This window comes from Mauremys mutica, chromosome 2 (assembly GCF_020497125.1).
Source record: "Mauremys mutica isolate MM-2020 ecotype Southern chromosome 2, ASM2049712v1, whole genome shotgun sequence".
In the NCBI taxonomy this organism is placed as follows: Eukaryota; Metazoa; Chordata; order Testudines; family Geoemydidae; genus Mauremys; species Mauremys mutica.
This window is the reverse complement of record NC_059073.1, coordinates 16,763,593-16,782,088: the sequence shown is the minus strand read 5'-3', so window position 1 is coordinate 16,782,088 and position 18,496 is coordinate 16,763,593. Positions and strand designations below refer to the sequence as shown.

At 43.5% G+C, this 18,496-nt stretch overlaps 1 long non-coding RNA gene across 1 annotated transcript; it reads right to left on the bottom strand.

Annotated features, from left to right (window-relative positions):
• Window positions 1–3,849: 3,849 nt before the first annotated feature.
• On the bottom strand, window positions 3,850–17,891 carry LOC123362771. The gene is made up of 3 exons (XR_006576556.1): window positions 17,822–17,891; window positions 6,644–6,739; window positions 3,850–4,484 (listed from the first exon to the last, which is right to left on the bottom strand). It is a non-coding gene; the product is annotated as an uncharacterized LOC123362771 (long non-coding RNA).
• Between the last annotated feature and the right edge of the window lie 605 nt (window positions 17,892–18,496).

Sequence of the window (18,496 nt, the reverse complement as noted above, 5' to 3'; positions counted from 1 at the left end):
GCAGCTGTTCAACCAGAGTATCGGAAGCTGTGGTGTTGAACTTAGCCAAGTCAGATGGAGCTATCCAGTGCATGCTGCCCCTTTCCCCCTGACAATTCTCGCCTAGTGGGAGTTCTCTTTGATTCTTTGACCCCTGGCATGGGATTGGTCACCTGAGTCAGAGGACACTGTCTTCTTCTCTGACTCCATGAGTGAACCTTTACACAGAGGGAATTAGTGGGGGCTCAGTAGCAACCCCCCCTGCTTTTCCCTGAATCCTCTGAGTGAATCGAGATGGTTCAGGGGGCAGGGAGCTCATTTCAGCTGCAGAGGTTAGGGATGAAGAGATGCTGGCACAGGGACCAGATTGGCAAAGTTCATGACTCTCAAAATCCCCAACCTCCATGCCCCTTATCCCTTTTCACGCACCACTTGAGGCTACCCCAGTACCCTGCACTGCCTTCCCCCTTCCTAAGCATCCCTCTATGCCTCTTTCTGTCCCCACCCCTGGTTCATTGCAGCCAGTTTACAGATTCCTCCTCCTGCCCAGGTCCCTTCCATGCCACCCTAGCCCCCAAATTCCTTTCAAACAAGTTGTGATCATCTTTGGTATTTACCCATTTTCCCTCCTTTTCATATCTTTGAAACAAAGAGATGATTTTATACACCCCCCTTCCCTAGCCACTTGGGGAGAGAGACCAGCCTCTTGTTCTTATGATTAGCTACAGGCTAGGGGTTGATAGCCAAGCTCCGCCTTGCAGCAGCGCACTTGCATAATGCGATAGACCCCTTTTAAATACACCAATTGTCCCGTAGGCCCCTCTTCTCCCATGACCCACCATCCCTATGGGGGCATAAATGGGTGTAGCTCCATCGCAGTCAGCGGGTCAGACCCCCAGCTGGTTTAAATCCATGCAGCTCCATTGGAATCAATGGGGCATGTCACAGAGTGGCTGGGGAAAGGGCCTCCAGGGAGAAAGCCACGCTCAGCTAAAAAAGTGCACAAGAATCCTGCCATAGGTCCTGACGTCGGAGGGACTGAAAGGCAAAGGGGAAAATTCCCCAGCAGCTGTAGCCCAAGGTGGGCTGAAGAACTATCGTGTGTTTTTGCATATGTTAGGGACATAAAACTGCTTGGAAAGAGACTCTGGGAGCGGCCGCGAGTCCTTTGTCGGCTGGGGACAAGCCAGCACATTACAAGCCGGATCCCCAGCTGGAGTAAATCAGCACAGCTCCATTGGAGTTAATGGGCCAGATCCCCATTGACTCTGACGGAGTTAGGCTGATATACCCTAGCTGAGGCTCTGGCCCCAGGCTCTCTCTCTCTTTTTCAGATTGCGTAACATCCTTGTGGCTTCTGCAGCGATTGCTCTGAGGGCTGGATAACAGCAGGGAAGTGTTTAATGTGTTTTTAGTTGTCTTTTAATGCTACTTAGTGGCTGGAAATAAGGAGGGCACACTACGTGACCAACCTGTTCTTCACGTGCTCCAGGGATCTCCAATGGCCTATGAAGCACAGTGTAGGCACTTCTGGCTAGGAGTTAAATCTCTCTCCAGGGCTAGGGGCTTGAGGGAGTCTGTCCCTGGCAAGAGCAGCTGTACAATCAATTTGGTGTGGCTGTTCCTGTCAGATCAAATGAAGTTGTATACAAGGCCCACCTTTACTGGAATTAGTTTCCTTCCCAATTCTGCTGACTCTTAAAGAAACAATGCCCTTAATGAGCTTGTATCCCCCTCTGTGAAAGCACGGGGTGCATTTCTCATGGGGTTCAGAACTGGCACTCGTTAGCAAACCATGTTTTGCTTGGGTCCTTGTAATCATGCTCCGCACAGGTAACCCTCTGGGCTCAATCAGGGAGAGAGATGCTACCTTTGGTGTTCTTGAATGCCACTTAGTTTCAGTGTTATTATGTGGGGACATCTTACATTCCGAATACAACTCAAAGGGACCAAAATGGATAGAAAATTACTTCCAGTGAATAGTCATAATTTCCTGTTCAACCAAAAGAAAATAAAAGAGCTGTAGGTATTAGTGAGTCACAGGAGAACCTACCTACGGATTGGCTTGTTTTGTTGCATGGGTCTAAAATGACACTACTTTTGACAATAATTTTAATGAGAGCGTACACTCCGCACATTCAGAAGGGGAGCAGAATCAAATTCTACCATCCTAAAAGGCTGTTCAGATTTAATTTTTCACATTGACACCCTGAGGACGCCAGGGTCCTCACATCCAGGCTATGTCTAAATCTTGCAGATTCTTTCTACATAGCATCTCTAAGATCTGGCTTTTCCTGTCCATCCACACAGCTACAGCTCCCATCCAGGCTCATCATCTGACGTCTTGATTACTACAACATCCTCCTCTGACCTTGGCAAATGCAATCTCGCCCCACCTGTATCCAGGCAGAGTGCTGCTGGAAAGACCATTTTCCAAGCTTGTCACTTTTGACCATGTCAGCCCTCTCTTTGCATTGCTGCACTGGCTCACTCTTTATCGTATCAAACATAAACTGCAAGTCTTCCTGTTCAAGGCCCTTCCTGGCTTAGCTCATCCTACCTCTCATCCCTCATACACTATCAAGATGTCGACTCCAACAGCCGATCAGTCCAGAATGCCAACTTCCGCTGTTAAAGTTTCATGCTGACCAGTATTGTCTCATTGTTTCCTTGTACTTCCCTACCTTATATTTAGATTGTCAGTGCTTGAGACAGGGACAATCTTTGTTCAGTGTTTACACAGCACCTAGCGCCATGGAATTCAGGTCCAGGACTGGAGTCCTAGGGACTATATTAATACAAATAATAATGATAATAAAATATGATAGATACGAGTGCTAGAAGGATAATGAGTAATGCTATTGAAAGCAAACAAAAATATTCAGAACACAGCTCCTACCTCAAACTGGGCTCAAGGTCTTATTAATATAGTTAGGGCCAGAAGGAGCCATTAGAATCCTCTAGTCTGACCTGCCTAATAAAGACCTTAGACCGTCAACCAGTGATTTCTGCATTAAACTACAAGCCGCTAGGCTGACCTAGAGCATCTCTTTTAGAAGCCTCATCACCTGGATGATCTAAAATTGGTCAGAGATGAGCTAGAGCCACCAATTCTGGATTTGGAGCGGAAGATTCCAATAGTCTTGAGGTGTTTAGATCCATAATTTTAATTCAGGTCCACCTCTGTTTCAAACTGAATTGACTGGACAAAGCAATATACACCAGGGAACAATCCTAGGACATCAATGATGGAGCAAGTGACCTAATCTGCCTGTATGTTCAGCCTTTAAGCACCTTTGTGATTTCTCACACACTGCCTCCCATGTATGGGTAAAACTTCCTGTCAAAATCTGTAAAGGTTTTCTATTCAGCCTGGTTTGTTTTGTTAGCACATTCTTCCACTCACTCCCCTCCTATTTGTCTGACTTGTCCTGTTGGACGTGTAGATTCTGAACTGTCTGGGTAGAGATCGGTCTCTTCAATTTGTCTGTACAATACCTAGTTCTCTGGAGCCCTGATAGGGGTACCTGTTATACCAATAATAACTACTGGTTCTGTCTCATCTTTAACCCCTGTGGTGCTAAGAAAAACAATTCGGAAACTGCCTTAAAAAGCATTAAGCATGTAACAAAGTGACAAAGCCCAGGAGATTGCAAGTTAAGGCCAAAGCTCTGCTTTAAATGTAGGCTGTCTTGCTGAACAGTTCAAGTTAAGGACAAAGTGTCAGCCTATATTTGCCATCTTCGGTTAGCTTGTGTCACAATCTTCATGTTGTTTAGATACTGTTTACTTAGACATGCAATAAAAGTCACTTTTGTCTACCAAGGAGAAGCTTTGTTTATTTTTTTTAAAGTGACCTTATTCCTGGTGAAAAGTCTGACAGATAGCTCTGGAGACTGGGATAGTTTATGCACGTATGCCAGACACAACATGGGCAGCAGCAGACCAAGCTTCCCTCAGGTCTCACTCTTCATCTGGACCTTGATCTGGAATGCCCAGCTATAGAGGGAGAGGATGGTTCATTCTTCTAGCCCATTCAATCTTTGGCCTCTCAGCTGAGGTTTCTAATGAGGCAGGCATTATTGATCTGCTCCAAGTGGGATTTCCTAAGGAAACCATACTGACTTTTGCATTGCAGAGAGGTTCCTAGAAAACTGTCTGATACCAACCTGGTCTGGATGCGAACCAGTGATCAGAAGAGGAAAATTGCATATCATATCTCATCTACAATCCCATGAGACAATCTTAGCACTACCTGCAGGTAGTGCTAAATGTTCCTTAAGTGTAATCTTCAGGCCATTAGAGAACTTCTAGGCCTGGTGTTACACAACTGACTAGGGCACAGCTGTCAGCAAGAACTATTTGTCTTGCCTGGAACAGAGACTCTCGGCCATTCAGAGCAGATGCAGGGTCCCTGGAAACCACCTTTCCAATGCAGTATCTCCTTGAAGACCACATGAGCTGTGGTGCTGTCTGTTGACTTTATGGTGGCTGTCAAATGGGTCCTGCAAGAAAGAGGACATTGTCAGACAGAGCCTTTGGGACCAGCTGCTTTTCTGCTCTTGCTGCCTGGAGTTAACGGCATGCTCGCTGCATCGAGGAAAACAGGGTTGGGGAAATAAGAGTTGTCACTGCAAACAGCAGTGCAGCCTGGCAGAAAAACATTGCCTGCATGTATAGCAGCTCTTACAGGATGTGGGCTTGCAATAGGGGGCTCCAGGCTATAAAATTAGAGCAGGCTGAAAGGTTCTGAAGTTTGACATTGACAAAATTTTGAAATTTGAAGGAAAAAATGGGAAAAAATCATTTTTTTTGTTTTGTTTTTGCAAAAGATGTTCCCTGGTTTTGACCATCCTTAGAGCTGGGTGAAATTTACTGAATTTTTAAAATTTGACATTTTCATTGTTTCATAATAAAAGGGGCAAGAAAATTTCCAGAGGAATTTTGTGAGGTTCCCCCCTTGTTTTTGAAAAACTCTATTTAAAATGGAACCCAACACTGACAAAGCTATCTTCATCCCCCCACCCCAATATTTGTAAGTGTCTGAGCATTTAAAACGTGTATCACAATTCCCAAGCCCGTCTTGAAAACTAACAATAGGGATGGCTTTGATATCACATTGTGGTTGTGTTGGCTTGAGTGAGCATAACCTGTAAGCAGCAGCTCAGCACCTAAGGTGTCTAGTCAAGAAAAGACTCACAGCAAAAAACCATCTCCGACTTTGGTGGTGACAAAAATAACTTCACCGTCACTAAGACCAAGTCTTTCTCCAAGCTCTAGCTGCCTCACTACAGCGATCTTTTCATAGTGTTGTCTGATGACTGCCAGTACTATTATAGCTACATAGTCCCTTTACTGTTAAAGACTGAAAACTATAGCATTACTAAGAAATAGCAAGAGCCAAACCGAGAAATTCAGCCTTCCCACCACTTTTCCCACTTTATGGTGGGATATTGCCAGTGTAGCAGGCAGCGCTGGACTCTATCCCAAAAATGATTAATAAGACAGAGAACCTTTATTTTCCAAAAGGCAAGATTTACTACTGGAGGAAGAGGAAAAAAATCCTTTTGAAAATCCCTATGTTTGAATCAGGTGCATTGAAGGTTGAAAGTCAGCTTTGGAGGAGTTACGGTATGAGCCATACAGAAACGTGACATTCAAACTTCCCCCCACAACAGATAAGTATGCCAAGCTGTACAATGTGCTACAGCACAGAAGGTCTTGCACAGCTTCCTTGTAATATCCATGGCACTGCACCCAGTAGATTGATGAGTTAAACAAGCTATCTCGATTTCTGAGTAGGTGTGTAATCAGAACGGAAATGTGGTGGAAAGGCTTCTATTCATGCTACACTAGATTTCACGCGCCATAAAGACACTTTGCAGTGGCTTTTTTCTCCAGATCAGTGCTGAAACTTCATTCCTGCTAATGCCTGACATTAAAAAAAAAAAGCATATTATATGAAATGTGGGCTTGGTCTTCCTACCAGCTAAATGAACTGACTGAGATAGAGGGGGAAAAAAACACCACAAATAACACCAAAAATATAATTTCCCCTTGGAAATGTCAGTAGCAGCTTATTCCTGGGAGGTGGGAGAAATTGACATTGAAGCACTAAATAAAAAAAATAAAATAAAAAAAAAAAGATTCTTTTGCAACAGCAGTAGCTAAACACGGATATTGTATATATGTATTGCCCGCTCCCCTCTACATCTCTGCCCATAATGCATTTAGAAAATTGCCATCTGATAATGGCTAGCCAGGTGGTGAGTTGTGTTTGCTGCTACCGATTTGCTAAAAATGGCACACACAGCTGGTCAGTGCTAAAAACATCCTGCTCTTTTTGTTCCTTCGTCCTGCTAGTACCTGCCTCCTGCCTTAGGCATGCAGAAGGGACACTGGTTCAAGCTAAGACATGTTTATATATCGAGTTAGTTAAACTGGGGGAGGGCACTCTTATTTCAGTTTAAACCAGGGTTTGTTTCAGGCTAACTTACATCGGTTAGAAACAGGTTCAAGCTAAATCAAAAGAAATCATTCTTACACCAGAGTGTGTGTGTCCTTACAGGGGTTTGCACTCGCTTAACTAAATTGGTTTAAGTTAAACCAATGCAATTTCTCTTAGTACACAGAGGCTACGTTCCATCCACCTGTCATGTCTCACCTTTTAGGTTATAAGGTCTTCAAGGCAGGAGATGTCATTTCTTATGCTTGTGTAGTAGCCAGCTCAGTGGGCTCTGGTTGAAGCATCTAGGTGCTACTGTGATATAAATGTTAAACACCATTACTATTCATAATATACTTATTGAAATCAATGGGAGAAAAAAAACCCTATTGACTTGCATGGGAGCAAATTCAGGTTCATCTATAGTTTTCCCTTTTCTAATAATTTGTTTCACCGACACTAATGATTAAAATGTCTCTCAGAGTTTAGATTAACAGAAGGGAATGTAGACACGGGGGGTAAGAACCCACGTGTGTGGGTAAATTGGATTCACAAGAATACATTAGCAAGCTCCTGTCTGCTTTTGCAGATGAGAGCTAGACCACAAGGATGCTCCACAATCGCTGAGATACTCCCACAACTCCTGATTACTCAGGCCCCTTCCTGGATTTAATTCTTGGAATGAGATATGGAGTTTCATTGACAGCCAAGAAGATATTAACAGGGAAGGCAGAAGGCCATCAGGGATAGTACTGTGTAAGGTGATACATGCCTATTTAACTGGGTCAGTGGCCGGTCTAGTCAAGAGCCCCGTCTTGGACAAGGGCCTTTACCAGACGCTGCTGAAGAAGGTGCACAAGATCCCATAACACACAATTACATAGCAACTACTCTAACTGAGAAACTTTTTCCTCACCTGATGGAGTTAGTGGTAGGTTTATGCCCTCAAGCATAAGGCTTTATGTCCCTCATGAATTTCAATCCCCTGGCACCCATGTGGATGATCTTCTTATCCCTATAAATGTCTATTCTGTTTTGAGAAGGACTATCTGATAGACTTCTGCTCTCCTGCCCATGGAGATGTTCTAACTGCCCCCTCCCCACTTAGAGCGACATGGTGTTACTTTCACATCCTCCGTGGTACCCATCTGCTGGAAAATGGTTGCTAAGGAACCTCTTCTGCAAATAACACAGCACTCCTTCCCCACACTTGTTCCTCTTTCTTGTCTCTGTCTCTTACACAACAGCAAGGGCAGCACAATGCAGTTGTTTCTACAATCCTTCACCACTGAAGCACCTGCTGCCTGTCTAAATGGCAGCCCCCTAATGTGATCAGTCCCCGCTATCCTAACACTGATTGCTACAGTACAATTTCTCTGCGCTCATTTCACATGTTACTTTTACTTTATTCAGTGGCCATTGATTTTCAGGCCTTTAAATCCCAGCTATCTGTGCATGTATCTAGAGCCTAAGAGAGAGAAACAGACACACAACACCCCTCTCTCCCCCAAGTTTGCTTTCCTATAATAGTTGTGATTTGTGGCTCATGAATCAACACATCCCTGGAGGAAAACAGAGGAGCATGTGTCAGCTCCTCCTCTTACATTAATAATTATTGGTGCTGAATTAATTATACACCTTTCAGCATCTTTTGAAAAGTCAGAGGTTGAAGACAGGGAATTAAAAAATGTGTGAGGACGGCTGCCGGGCTTGTGACAATAAACTGATATGCAGCACTGCAGTTAGCAAAGATTCCTTATCTATACAGAGAACCAAAACATTCAGAGAGCACCCTGCTATGAATAATCTCCTGATACCGCTCAGCCATGCAGATGTAAGTGGAAATGAACTAAGAGAGGCTGAAATTACAGCTTAATTGAAATGGACTTAAACTCGGTGAGTCAAAATTTTTCATTGAGGTCTTTTTTTACAGTTACATTTCTACTGTAGCAGTTCCATTTCCCTCATCCAGTTAGTTGAGCTGTTGATGAGGTGATATGGGTTCTAATGTATCATGGAATCAAATTCTTTCAGGTGAAGTTATTGACTTGTGGAAAGGAGTGTGTAGCAGGCTGACCATCCTGAAGCATGTCTTTCTGGCTTTCTTCTGACAGTTTTGGGAGTTCAGAACTTGAGCCTCTGGCCAGATTCCTGTAAAGTCCTACTCCTAAAACAAACTGTCTTCTATCTCCTGAGCATGGTCCTTGCAGTGCCACTACCCTACTGCACCTGCTCATGGGCCAAAGGACTTCAGTCTCCAAGGCAATGAAGCGGGCACTGTTCACCAGCACTAAGCTGACACCCACACAAAAAAAGAAAGAAAAAAAGGCATCCAGGTGAGGTGGACATTAAGGGAGGTAATTTGCTTGTACCCTGGAAGGCATTTTCTGTAAGTGTCAATACCATGATCTGTTTCTGTGCCTGGACAAATACAATAATTACTGCATAATTCAAGAAGTGACTGACATCCCTAAGAATGTTTCACCCCTGCCAGCAATTGAACAAAAGGGCAGTCAGTAAGGGACTAAGCCAGGCTTCGAGTGGGACAGTCATTTATTTATTTATATTTATAAAAATTGAGGTGAGCTGTGCCCACTCCAAGCTTTGGGTGGCTCTGATCACGCTTACAATTCATAACAATACCCCCCCACACACACACACCCATCAAATCATATAAGTGTTCTGCTAGTGCCCCACAGTCACAAGTATCAGGGTGTAGCCATTTTAGTCTGTATCCACAAAAACAACAAGGAGTCCGGTGGCACCTTAAAGACTAACAGATTTATTTGGGCATAAGCTTTAGTGGGTAAAAACCTCACTTCTTCAGCTGCATGAAGTGAAAATTACAGATGCAGGCATTATATAATGTCACATGAAGAGAAGGGAGTTACCTCACAAGTGGAGAACCAGTGTTGACTGGGCCAATTCGATCAGGGTGGATGTAGTCCACTCCCAACAACAGATGAGGAGGTCTCAATTCCAGGAGAGGCAAAGCTGCTTTTGTAATGAGCCAGCCACTCCCAGTCCCTATTCAAGCCCAAGTTATGGTCTTAAATTTGCAAATGAATTTTAGTTTTGCTGTTTCTCTTTGAAGTCTGTTTCGGAAGTTTCTTTTTTCAAGAATAGTGACTTTAAAATCTGTTATAGAATGTCCAGGGAGATTGAAGTGTTCTCCTACTGGCTTTTGTATGTTACCATTCCTGAGGTCCGATTTGTGTCCATTTATTTCTTTTATGTAGGGACTGTCCGGTTTGGCCAATGCACATGGCAGACGGGCATTGCTGGCACATAACACATTAGTAGATGTGCAGGTGAATGAGCCCTGGATGGTGTGGCTGATGCGGGTGGGTCTCTGATGGTGTCGCTAGAGTAGATATGGGGACAGAGTAGGCAACGAGGTTTGCTGCAGGGATTGGATCCTGGGTTGGTGTTTCTGTGGTGTGGTGTGTAGATGCTGGTGAGTATTTGCTTCAGGTTGGGGGGCTGTCTGTAAGCAAGGATTGGCCTGCCCCCCAAGGTCTGTGCGAGTGAAGGATCATTTTCCAGGATAGGTTGGAGATTGTTGATAATACACTGGAGAGGTTTTAGCTGGGGGCTGTACATAATGGCCAGTGGCATTCTGTTATTTTCCTTGTTGGGCCTGTCCTGTAGTAGGTGATTTCTGGGTACCCATCTCGCCCTGTCAATCTGTTTCCTCACTTCCCCAGGTGGGTATTGTAGTTCTAAGATTGCTTGATAAAGATCTTGCAGGTGTTTGTCTCTGTCTGAGGGATTGGAGCAAATTCAGTTGTATCTTAGGGCCTGGCTGTAGACAATGGAAGTGACTCTGGTCCCCAAAACATCCTTCCTACCTGCTAATATGTAACTCGAACCTAACTTCATCTTGCCCCTCCTCAAATGCCGAGGGCCAATGATGAGCTTTGTAGTATGTCCTTAGACCTTAGTCCATTCCGTGCTTTGCTGCACATTGGGCTATCCACATTTGCCATCCTTGCCCATCAACCGCCCTTCCCTCCAAATCTTCCCATTTCATGTTGAGGTGCTTGTTGTCATTCAGAATGGTTCATTTCCATGTCATTCGCAGTCTTCCTCGCTTTCTTCTTGTGTTTTCTGGCTTCCATTCAAGGGCGGTATTTGGTAAGCACTCTTTTCCCATTCTCAGCACATGTCCCAGCCACTGATGTCTTCTTTTGTAGATTTGTGAGAGGGTGCCTTGTCCAGTAATTGTCCAGTATGTCCTAGAGGTGAGCAAATTTGGTGGACAAAGCAGGGAAACTGCTCCAGAGTCAAGTAGCCCTTACAGAGATGCACAGATAGCCAATCCTTGTCATTTATATCAGGGGAACTTCCACTTAGTGCCATTGCTGAGTGCAGCTGCAGAACAAGGTCGAGCAAGACAGATGGTCTCTCAAGTAACACATTTATTTTTAAGGCCAATACCAACAACTTGGATTCCCTGCAGAGGCTTACAAGTAACCAGTGCAGCTCCTGGAGCACCTTTTTTAAGAGCTCCCAACATAATGTTCTGCTTAATAAGCAGGATGCCATTGAGTAACTTTGGCATCTGAATGGCCCCAAGGTGTAGCCCCACTGCTTTCATCAAAACCATCTAATCCCAGTTTACCAAAAGTAGGTGTGGCAAGATCTACATCCAAAAGTGAAATGGTGTAGCAAGGTCTACATCTACATCATCCTTCTCATGATTTGAACATCCTGGCTGCATCTTGATTACTGTCATTTCAAAAGAAGAGTAGCCTGGTTTTCTTGGGCTGATTATATTTTTCCATTGCAGGCAAAAACCCTTCTTTGTGGTGTGTTCCTCATGAGGCAACACTATGAGAATAACAGGCTTCTGCAGAAGCAGCAGCAGTCCCTCATTCTTGAAGACAACATTAAATATCTTCAGCAATAACACTAACCAAGCTTTTTGTTTGAGATGCCTTTAGCCCATACTCACAATTGTTGACCTGTCTGAGCACAGATTCGCTCCATATTTTATATCAGAGGGGTAGCCATGTGTAACAGGGTGACCACCCACTCCAGCCTGGAAGGGGTTGTAGAGGGAGATGGGCCTGGCTGCAGGGAGTTAGAGACAAAGTACCTGAGTGGATCAGGGCTGGGGAAAGGCAGAGGACCTGGGGAGCTCTGGCCTAGGAAAGCCCCAGGCTGCGGCCTAGCATTGGGCTAAAAGGTACTAAGGGTTGCAGAGGGCAGCCCAGGGGTAGGCTAAGGCAGCAGGTCTAAACCTCTTTGCCTATGATGAGTGGCTGATACTGTTGCCGGCCCAGAGGGCCCGAGGGGGGCAACAGCGGGGTTTGTTGCCCGGTGTGCGTCGCACTAATTAACACACCAGGGTGGAGAAGCAAACCAAGTTTATTTGAGCCCAAATAAGGTGCAAGGGAGAAATAGCAATCTCAAATCCTGCACACCCGCACGCAGGCGGGGTTCCAGTATTTATACCCCCTTTGTTTTTCTTTATCTGTACTTTTGCACTGTGGGGGCTACTTTCTCATGCATATAACCTTAATTACAGCATCTGCTTTCCGCCTATCTTATCTAGTATTGGCTGCATTTAGTGCTAACCGGCCTTGCAGCTGCTAGCAGTCAGCACATAGCACAGGAGGTTACAAAAGTTGAGTAAAGCTAACAAAAGCGCTTAACATAAAGGTACTTTGGTTCACACAGGCCCAAAGCCATTCTCCCGAGTTACCTAAATTTATACCTAGTGACACCAACAATACTGCAGTGTGCCCCAGTGAACAGGGGCTAGATGGAGACTGGGCAGTAGCCAAAACTGAGGCAAGGTGGGGATAGTGGGTGGGGGTTCCCCAAGAGGGGAGACCCTGAGAGAAAGGGGTTACTACCAAGGGGGGTAGCACCCCAGATAAAGGGGCACCGGGTCCAGGGAGGGACACGGGGGCCAGAGGACAGGCGGATCACTGGCCTGCAGAAGGTGCTCCAGAGCTGGAACGAGCTAATTCCCAGGAGTCACCAGCAGGAGGCACCGCAGGGGTGAGTCTGCTTCATCTATACCATGTTAGTCTGGATCTGTAAAAAGCAACAAAGAGTCCTGTGGCACCTTAAAGACGAACAGATGTATTGGAGCATGAGCTTTCATGGGTGAATGCCCACTTCGTCAGACCCATGTATATGGGCATTCACCCACAAAAGCTTATGCTCCAATACATCTTTTAGTCTTTAAGGTGCCACAGGACTCTTTGTTGCTTTTTCCATATTTCATGTATATTGGAAACAACAGTTACATTTAGTGGCAGTGAAGGTTGCGGCAGGACACATCTCATCAACCCAAAGACTTTAGAATCATGGTAATAAGTTAAGATGAAAGACTTGTGCATTCCTTTCCACCTTCATTTTGCCCATGACACAGCCCCGAATGCAGTCCAACACCCCATGCAGCTTTCACATCCATCTCCAGCACAGATCAAAAAGCAGTACAAATCCCAGCGTCATCAAAATTGCCCTCTAATGTAAAATTTTCAGAACACCCTCATATGCTTTCTTATTGATTATATCAACAGAGCAGCTCTACTGCTATCACACATTCCATCCATTTGGGAAGTTATTCTGCTTTCACACAGCTCTCTCTTCTTCCCCTGGCCCCATTACTCAGTACACCCCTTCCAGATGAGGTTAGGAGTCCTACCAACAGCCTCCTTCATTAAACAACTCAGACTCATCTGCAGATAACAGTCTACACTGCACACTGAACGAGGCAAGGATCCTGTGAAAAAGTAGTATGTGATCATGTAGTTAAAAACTGCATAACCCCAACTTGGAGTTTGCCATCTTCTGGAATTCTGAACTAAGCCTCTGGGAGTCCTGCCCTATGAACTACAACAATAATGGCTACTAGAGCCCTCTGACACCATTTCCCAGCATGCTTGGAGTCAAAGATGGGGGCAGAATGGTCCAGAAACTCCCCCGAGGCCATCAAGGAGGCTTCAGCATGAGGTGAGATGGACAAACAGTTTTCTAAGCCAATGATGAGCAGAGCCCTAGAAATCTGTGGATATCTGCTTTATATCCACTGATGAGGTTTGTAGATTGTGGATGGATGCGGATCCAAATTTTATATCTAGAGCCCTGCAAATCTGTGGATATCCACAGACCATGTTTGTGGCTCATTGATCGGTTGCGGATATATATTTTGTATCTGGGCAATGCTCTAATGATGAGTCTGGGCTGCCCCGCCCCTCAGTGGGAGGGAACAGCCTGACTCCACGAAAATGAGACTAGTTTCAGTTTCAGCTGTGTGAGTTTGGGAGCTGAGAGAGAAGCAGAATAGCTCAGGGGGTTTCTGATTAATTCCCATCGAGGGAGTCTATAGAGGGAACTGCTGTGGGATCTAGAGAATGGATTAGGCAGTCTCAGCCAAGCAGAGAGCAGTGTCCAGAGTCGAAGAGACCCGACCGAGAAGCAGCTACTGAGCGCCAGCCGAGACGCCCACAGGACTCTGGACCAGCTAGCCAGGAGAGCATCCTGTCCCATTCAGGGGCATAGATGTTGTAAGAGGAACCTTGTTTTTGTTTAAGCCAGCCAGCATTCACAGCACTGAAACACTCATTAACAGATTTTAAAAGGGATTGAGCCAAAGCCCAGGGGCTACACAAATAAGATCAAATTGGCATTGATGTTAAAAAAAGAATGGAATACAAACAGGGCAAAAATGTAAGACTTTACACAGAGCAGCTTAGTAAAAAGGCCTGTGTGGGCAGATGAAGACAAAAAGTTTATACAACCATAAATAATGGCAGCTACCTCACATGAAGCCACGATAAATAATGCTAGAAGAGAGGATGGATAAAACAGATGCAATGTCTCTATATAGTCTGCACTTACACTTTGACGTAAAAATAGCTGAACTTGTTTGGCAACCCCCAACATTTCACTTTCTGGTAGAGAGAGCAAACCTCAGGAATTTTAATCATAAGTGAAAGATTCAGAGAATTGTGAGTGGCTGGAATCAATAATGAAAGAACTAGGCAACCTTAACTATAGTTAGCAGTTTCAGAAGAAAACACACAGCAATTTCCTTATTAAATCAGACCAAGGTCTATCTGGCCTAGTATCCTGTCTGAGTGCCAGACTCTTCAGAGGATGTGCAAGAACTCTGCAGTAGGCAGTTATGGGATAACTTATCTCCTGATAAAGTTTCCTCCAAATTTCCATTATTCAAAGGTTGGCTTATGGCATGATGAATGACCGTTAAAGAACATAAGAACTGCAATAGTAGTCGGACCAATAGTCCATCTAGCCTAGTATTCTGTCTTCCAACAGTGACCAGTGCCAGATGCTTCAGAAGGAATGAACAGAACAGGGCATGTAGCAAGTGATCCATCCCCTCTTACCCACACCCAGATTCTGGCAAACAGATGCTAGGGACACCCAGAGCATGGGGTTGCATCCCTGACCATCTTGGCTAATAGCCATGGATGGACCTATCCTCCATGAACTTAGCTAATTCATTTTTTTAATCTAGTTATATTTTTGCCTTCACAACATCTCCCACAATCTAGTTCCACAGGTTGACTGTGTGTTGTGTGAAGAAGTACTTCCTTATGTTTGTTTTAAATGTTCTGCCTATTAATTTCATAGTGTGACCCCTGGTCCTTGTGTTATGTGAAGGCATAAATAACACTTCCTTATTCACTTTCTCCACATCATTCATTATTTTATAGATCTGTCATATTCACCCTTAATCATTCCTTTTCTAAGATGAATAGTCCATCTTTTAATCTCTCCTTGAGTGGAAGTTGTTCCATACCCCCTAATAATTTCTGTTACCCTTCTCTGTACCTTTTCCAATTCTAATATATATTTTTTGCGATAGGGTGACAAGAACTGCATGTAGCCTTCAAGGTGTGGGCGTACCATGGATTTGTATAGTGGCATTATGATATTTTGTGTTGTATTATCTATCCCTTCCTAATTATTCTTAACATTCTGTTCGCTTTTTTGACTGCTACTGCACGACGAACAGATGTTTTCAGAGAACTATCCACAATGACTCCAAGATTGTTTTCTTGAGTGGTAATAGCTAATTTAGACCCCCTTTTAATATATAATCCCCCTCTTTAAAAATAATCCCAACTATTATATATATTGGGATTATTTTTCTTTCCCAATGTGAATTACTTTGCACTTGTCAACATTGAATTGTATTTGTTATTTGGTTGCCCAGTCATCCAGTTTTGTGAGATCCCTTTGTAACTCTTCACAGTCTGCTTTGGATTTAACTATTTTGAGTAATTTAGTATCATCTGAAAACTTTGCCATTTCAATATTTACCCTTTTCCAGATAATTTATGAATATGTTGAACAGTATAGGTACCATTACTGATCATTGGTGAACCCCACTATTTACTTCTCTCTGTTGTGAAAAGTAACCATTTATTCTTATCATTTGTTTCCTGTCTTTTAAGCAGTTACTGATCCATGAGAGGACCTTCCCTCTTATCCCCTGGCCGTTTACTTTTTCTTTAGTGTGGAACCTTGCCAAAAGCTTTCTGAAAGTCCAAGTACCTGGTAACCACTGAATCACCTTTGTCCACATGTTTGTTGACCCTCCTCTAAGAATTCTAGTAGATTGGTGAAGCATGACTTCCCTTTACAAAAGTTGTGTTGACTCTTCCCCAACAAATCATGTTTATCTGTGTGTCTGATCATTCTGTTCTTTACTATAGTTTCAACCGATTTGTCTGGTACTTAAGTTATGCCAGGATCTCCTCTAGAGCCTTTTTTTTTAATGGCATAATATTAGCTATCCTCCAGTCAGCTGTTACAGAAACTGATTTAAGTGATCAGTGAGTAGTTCTCCAATTTCATATTTGAGTTCTTCTAGAACTTTGGTGAATACCATCTGATCCTGGTGATTTATTACTGTTCAGTTTATCAATTTGTTCCACAACCTTCTTTACTGACACCTCTAGCTAGGACAGTTCCTCAGATTTTCACCTAAAAAGAATGGCTCAGATGTGCGAACTTTCTTCACATCCTCTGTAGTGAAGGCTGATGGAAAGAATTCATTTAGCTTCTCTGCTTGTCTTTCTTGAATTTTTCTTTAGCACTTTGATCATCCAGTGGCCCCACTGGTTGGTTGGCAGTTTTCCTTCTGATTTTTTTTTTGCTGTTAGTTTCTGTGTCTTTTGCTAGTTGCTCTTGAAATTCTTTTTTCAACTGCCTAATTATACTTTTACACTTGGCTTGCCAGAGTTTATGCACTTTTCTATTTTCCTCAGTAGGATTTGACTTCAAAAATTAAAGGATGCCTTTTGGCTCTAATTTCCTCTTTTACTCTCCTGTTTAGCCATGGTGGCATATTTTCTGGGGTTTTTTGTTTTGTTTTGGGGTAAACATTTTGTTTACATCTCCGTTATCGTGTTTTTAAATAGTTTCCATGCAGATTGCAGACATTTCATTTTTGTGACTATTCTTTTTAATATTAATTTAACTAGTTTCTACGTTTTTTAAAGTTCAGTGCTACTGTGGTGGGTTTCTTTGGCATGTAAATAAATTTACCTTATTGCTGATCAGAAAAATTTTGTTCCAACAGTTTTCCATCAGAAAATGCCATTTTGATTAAACCAATTTTTGTGAAATTGTATTGATTTTATGAAATTTTGTATTGAAAAAAAATTGCAAAAAATCCAATTCTGACATTTTCAGAAGACGTTTTAATTTCATTTCAAAATGACTTTTTTTACATTTACTTAATTTTATATTTAAAACATTAAAAGGAAAAGGCTAGAAAGCTAAACAAAACATTTCAATTAACCCAAAATGATTTTTCAGGCCTTTGTTTCACAAAAACAAAACAAAAAAGGATATTTTTTTCATCCCACTTTGGGATGAAAAAGATGTTGAAATCTTGAAATTTTTTTGCAGGATGGAAACTTCTTTTTCCAACCAGCGCTATAGTTTATATCCCTTCTAAAACTCATGTTTGAAAAAAAAAAACCCAAACCTATACTGTTATAACTCTTGTGACAAAGCTCTGTCCTTGTCCCCATGGGTCCTGCATTTCCTGATGGATTTCACTAGCCTCAGAGGCTCACTGTGACCCTCCCCTTAACTCTTCTCTCTCTAGAGACAAGGGTCACAGTCTATTGAGCCATTTTCATCATAAGCCAGTGAGGGAGGTGAGGAGAAGCAACCCTCCCTTGCAAGTCTCTGTTGTCTCCCAGTCTCAGTGATTAATCAGGGGGCACTGGTGGGTGGGTGGGAGAGCCCAGGCCCGCCCTCTACTCCAGGCTTCAGCCCAGGGACCCTAATAGTATTAGCTATGGTAGCTGACCTTTTAGGAACAAGACACGTACAATTCCCTGGGCTACTTCCCCACAGCAGCCCCCACTTCCTCAAGCTCCACTTCACCCTTACCTCAGGGTCTCCTTCCTTGTACCTAGTATGGTGTATACAGCTCAGTCTCTCCAACAGCACAACTTCTCACAGCTCCTGACATGCGCACTCACCTGACTGGGAGGCTTTTTAACTAGTTCCAGCCAGCCCTTGATTGGCTTCAAGTGTCCCAATCAACCTAGCAATCTCCACTGCCTTCTGGAAAGATCTTAATTGGCCCCAGGTGTCTTAATTGACCTGGGGCAACTGCCATTTACTTATCCTGGTACCAGGGATTTGTTTAACCTGGGGCTAATATATCTATCTCCCATTACTTTTCTATAGCCATCTGGCCTTGCCCCGTCACACTCTACATAATCATGTTGTCCTCATATATCTCTGATCCTTTTTTGAATCCTGCTAATCTCTTGGCCTCAATAATATATTGTGGCAATGAGTTCCACTGGCACATTCTTCATTACATAAAAACTGGTTCCAAGCAAATTACATTAATGGGCCCAGTCCTTCAAGTTGCCATCTTCAGTGAGGTTTGAAGGCGCTCAGCACCTCATGGGGATTTACAAATCAGAGACAGTTCTGCGTGCAATTGCTCATACAGTTGCCTTCATTGTGTGTTTCTGGCAGTCAGAGTTTCCTGGGTGATTAACTTTCCGATGTTTCACCTTTTTAGATTTCAACGCTGTGAGTTGTTGACTT